The sequence below is a fragment of the Macrotis lagotis genome, chromosome X, assembly GCF_037893015.1.
Source record: "Macrotis lagotis isolate mMagLag1 chromosome X, bilby.v1.9.chrom.fasta, whole genome shotgun sequence".
Taxonomy (NCBI): domain Eukaryota; kingdom Metazoa; phylum Chordata; class Mammalia; order Peramelemorphia; family Peramelidae; genus Macrotis; species Macrotis lagotis.
The window spans coordinates 140,655,450-140,660,579 of NC_133666.1; the positions used below are offsets into that span (position 1 = coordinate 140,655,450).

At 32.4% G+C, this 5,130-nt stretch overlaps 1 protein-coding gene across 1 annotated transcript in view; it reads left to right on the forward strand.

Annotated features, from left to right (window-relative positions):
- The window catches only part of FOXK1 (forkhead box K1), a 108,887-nt gene extending 106,345 nt beyond the window's left edge, over positions 1 to 2,542 (forward strand). The window contains 1 exon segment of the mRNA XM_074200013.1: positions 1 to 2,542. This exon segment is cut by the window's left edge and continues 4,322 nt beyond it. The gene's annotated coding sequence lies outside the window, so the exon portion shown is untranslated.
- The last annotated feature ends 2,588 nt before the right edge of the window (positions 2,543 to 5,130 follow it).

Genomic DNA, 5,130 nt, shown 5'->3' on the forward strand with positions numbered 1-5,130 from the left:
CCATGTGTTCTATCAGAATACAAAATATTCATAATTAGAATATTTTTCCCAGTCCAATTTCCTTTTCCCTGTAAGCAGATTTTTAAAATGGCTTTTGAGGATTCAGATGCATCATTCTCTTACTTCTGAATTTTTTAAATGTACATATATACAGACACACACACACACACACACACACACACTTAAATTGGGAGTCACCTAAGTTTAAAAAAAATTTAATTAAAATTTACCAAAATTTTATTCCAAGCACACTTTTTCCTTTTATGACCATTGTTTGTTTCCCTGCCATATCCATTACCATGATAGCTAGGGATTTCAGGTGTGCCTTCTGTTTAGTGGTAGCCTTACTCCCTTGGATGAATTGCATTTTAAGGTGATCTGAATCTATTGCTCAGAGAAGAGATTGGAAGCATTTTAATAAATAGATGGGAATAAAGAAAAAGCAGAGTGAATAGTGACTTCTAAGTATAGAGTAATGTCCTGTTAATTTTCCTTAGGGCATCTGGTTTTGTGATTCATTATAAACTGCTTACAGATCCTTTTTTCTCTCCTTTACCACCCTCCTTCTTCTTTCTCCCCCACCTCCCAAATAAAACAGTAAAGAAAAATTTTAGAGCTGAAAGGAATATCACATTCATTAAGCTTGCATGCTTATACTATTGAAACCTAAGTGACAGTGTTAACTATTTAGACTATTATATAGATGTATTAGCATTTTGCATGACAACTCTGATGGTCTTAAGACCATAAGACACATTCCATTGTCATTGGAGTATTTTGTTGGGCTGAATGGGATGGGATTTCATCTAACTTTTGTTATTTCTTCAAAATAATTAAGGTCTACCACAAACATGACATTTCAAAGTGAGGTATGTGGGATCAACTGGTTTTATTAGAAATTGAGTTTTCCTTATATCCTTTTTATGCAGCTTAAGTAGTAGCATTGCTCACTAGGTAATTTGGAGAGTTCTGATGTGTGTGTGTGTGTGAGAGAGAGAGAGAGAGAGAGAGAGAGAGACTTTTTGTTTTGTATTTTCTAAAATGTTATATGCCTTTTTACTATAGTTGTGTTAATTGAGACCAGCAGCAGATCTCATGTCATTATATTTTGTACAAAATTTTGATTGAATGTGGGAAAGTATTAGAAGAGTCTTCTTACCATTGGTTATTATTAAACTTGCAGAATTTGAATAAAATATGCAGTTGAGGTGCAGAAGTTACATAGCATTGTCTTATTTTCTTTTTTCCTCAGAAGTTTTGCAGTTAAATGATTTCATCTGATAAGAAACTATCCTCCCTTTGTTTTTTACTAATTCCATTTTATTTTGTTTACTTACCTCTCTTCTCCTGAGAGAATACCTATTTTAGGGAAATTCTGCACCCTCTAGATATTTTTAAAAATACTTTAAAACAACCATTGTGCATATGTCTGTCTCTTGTACCTCTCTACTGAAGAGAACATTATTATGCTAAAAACTAATGACTGGCCAAAATGATTGTAAAACACTTTGCAAATATAAAGGTTATATGAAAGCTAAAAGGTGTCATCATTGTCATAGATTATACCTCAATGATACATAAATAGAAATAAAACTAAAAACCTCCCAGCTTATTTAATCTACAACCTAATGCTTTTTCTTATAAGAATTTTTACCTACAACCTTATTGTGAATTGTCTTTATTTTAGTATTACCTAGGAACAATGTTATTTAATGAAAAGCATTTTAGTTTTCTTGCTGCTACAGAGACCAAATTGTTATATACATAGGACACAAGTGCTTCAGAGATTCATTTAATCTCCTTGAGATAACGGCTAAAGAAACCTGCAGTGGAAATCTCTTTACTTAACCAGAATCTTTTTGTGTTTTTACTTCCCATTATTTCCAAATTGTGTCCTTATATTTATGACACTCATTAGAAGCTATTGCCCCATATCCTTTTTTTCCACATCAGGATTTTTAAATGCTCAGGATTTGGTTCCTTATGCTCATTGTATCTGTTCTTTCAGTTTGATATAATGGCTTTATCTATTTTATCTAATGATAAAATGGAAAGCTGCTACTAATTAATTAGTGCACAGTCAATAACAGAAATGTTGCATTACAGAAATTTTTTAGTTATTGTGTGTCTGTTTGACTTCACTGGAGCAGCTGTTGGATCTTCTCTGCCTGTTACATGGCACATTAGATCAGCCTCAAGGATCCTGCTCAGCACAGTACAGTTGTAGCAAAGTTTCCACCCCAATTGCCTGGAAGAATGGTGTTCATTACCTAACCATTAAGGTTTGCTCTTACTGCAGTCTAAAATACTGCCATTTCACTGAATGTGTTGGGAAAGAAATTCCTTAAGCTAAAGAGAAAATATATAATTTGAGGTATCATTTTGTTTTACTTTTTTAAAGGCACAAATTTATTTACAATGTGGTTTGGAAGCTCTTAAATTGAAAAAGGGAGACTATTTCTTTATAACTTTATTTAAAATCTTGCTGCTAGGAAAAAGATAAGGATCTTCCAAAAGTCCCTTTCTTAACCTAACCCCTTTATTTAGAAACAAGTCATACCTCATTAAGAGAACAGAAAATAAATTCCCTTACATTTATGTCCGATTCTCTTCTTAAGCACATTTTTGAACATGTATATAACATAATTTGTATGTTTGCATAACTATCCCCTTTGAATGTAAATGGTACTTTAAGTTACATTTAAACAAATGGATATTAAAAGCAGGCACTAATCCTAGGAAAATGTAGTATATAAGAGTGTAGCTTAGGAAATTAAGCTTATTGTCCTTAGACTATTGTGTCCAGTAACTATATTCTTTCTCTTATATGGCAGGACTATATTGTTTCTCCATTTTGTATCTTCTTGACCCAATAGAGATCCCTTTTGTCTCATTATTCCACATAGTGCTGGGTATATAAGCTATGTTTCTACTAAGAGAAATCTTATAACTATCCTTCAAATTCATATCCCCTTAAAGTAGCATATGGAAAAAAAAAAGAAAATGTGCTTTGGAGTGCCTGAGTCCTACAATCCCTTTAAATTATTTTTTGTACTATATTACAGAAATTTATACTTGTTTCAAATAGTCTTACTCTGACTTCCTTCTGATGATGACAAGGAGGGATAGAGTTGACTTTAGGGTTAATCTTGAAATTGTAAGTTAACTAGAAAGAAGTTAGATGAAAAGTACATGCAAAAGTTAAGAGAACAGAGAATAGCAAGATTAGTTAATATTGATTCCCTGTCTGTGCACCTGAATTTACAAACATACTAGAAGCAGGATGTTAAAGTTTTACTCAAAAAGTATAACAATGCAGTTAAGAACAGCTACTCCAAGTGATAGTTCTATTTCTTCTCCATTTCTGGAGAAAATGAAATCTGTTCCTGAAGTTTTAAGCCCCCATAGGTCTATGACATTATCCTCTAAAGCTAATCATTATAAAAGTTTGTGTAACTAGCATTTTAATTGCATTCCTGACCCTTCAAGTATAAATTTCATTTTATGATGTTTGGGGAAATTATAACTAACTTGGAATAATCATAAGTCACTGTCTTCAAGTAGAAACAAAATGACTTCCAAATGTTACCAAGAAATACCAGAAATCCAACTAAAAATCTTTTATTAGGATTTAGTTAGTTTTAGACATTTCCATTTATCATTCTCATCCTTTAAATTTTAAACAGTGGCCATACTATTTTTCTCTCTAGTATTTTAGGAAAGTTTTTTTTTTAATTCAGCTTTAAAGTTATCTGCTTTTATGGGAGAAATGCTATTCTAAAAAATGATCAGTTTTGCATTCTCTTGTTAAACACAAGTTTTAGTAATAGTTCCTAGGAAGAAAAAGCTAGAGTAATGTTGACAAATCCTGGCCTTCAACATGGATAGAGTCATGGCAAACTTATTTATAATTGTTTAAAAATGAGTCACCTCCATTAAAAAGATAACTATGAAGGATATACCAAACTGGCTGAGAAGTAAATCAACTACATCTTGATTTCTTAGCTTTCAGTAGACTGGCTGTATTCAGATGGTGGCACAGGAGTTCTGAAAAGGTCATAGAAAAATCAGGACTGTTGTAATGTTTCTGAAATGTAAAAGGGTAAATCTATCATCCAAGATAACCTTTTTAAACTAATAAATGGAGATTTTGTTTTTCTCTCTTTTTTTAAAGCTGAAGAATTTTTTAATACAGATATGTGTGTGTATATACACCCACATATATGTATGTATCTCCTACATTTGGAAGGTGAGAGTGGTTTGTATTAAATGTTTGATGTCCTTCATATGCAAAGAGACTTCTGACCCAGAGGTCAGTAATACAAGGTGCACTTTTGACAGTGAGTTTTCCATTTGTTGTGATGGGGTTTGTTGAATTGGCTGTACTCACATTCATTAGCCTTTGTGATCTATGGCACAACATGTGAGTCTGCTGAAGTTTAGTGAAGTCCGTAACTGACTGTAAAGCAGAGTTGTTTTTTTTCTCTACTGGAAGGTATGACCTTAGATTCATTAGCATTATTCTTTAACCAGCTCAACTGACTGGTTTAGATATTAAACATAAAATTATATATACATATACATATATATATATGTATGTAAAAATGGAGGAGAAAAAGTTTTTTAAAGAAAGGCAGTTTTACCTAAAATTTTCTCTCATTTTATATGGATTGTTTCCTTTACCATGGAAGACTGGATGAAAAGGGAAAAAACAACCTAGATTCCAGAATATCTTCCTGGGCTTGGCTAAATTCAAGAAGACAGAATCTCAGATATCCCTTACATGTACAGATGAATAAAGAGAAGCTATATAGGGAGTCTCTTACTCTGCCTGACAGTTTGGCACTTAATTTAAGGAAGTGAATAAAATAAAGCCAGCTTAATGGATTTTTTTTTTCTTATCCAGACATATAAAGAGACTTTTGAGTGTGAGAATGTGTGCATATGTATGTGTGTTGTTTTTTTTTAACAGTGGCTGTTAAAAGTGTTTTTCACAACTTGTTTAATAATCAGTGCTTTAAAAAGCAGTGGTGTCTCTGTAAAGTGGGAGCTTGGGTCTATGACATTGGATGTAAATTTTAGGCCGTATCATATTGTAATGTCTCACTATCTATGGGGGGAAAACCAAAC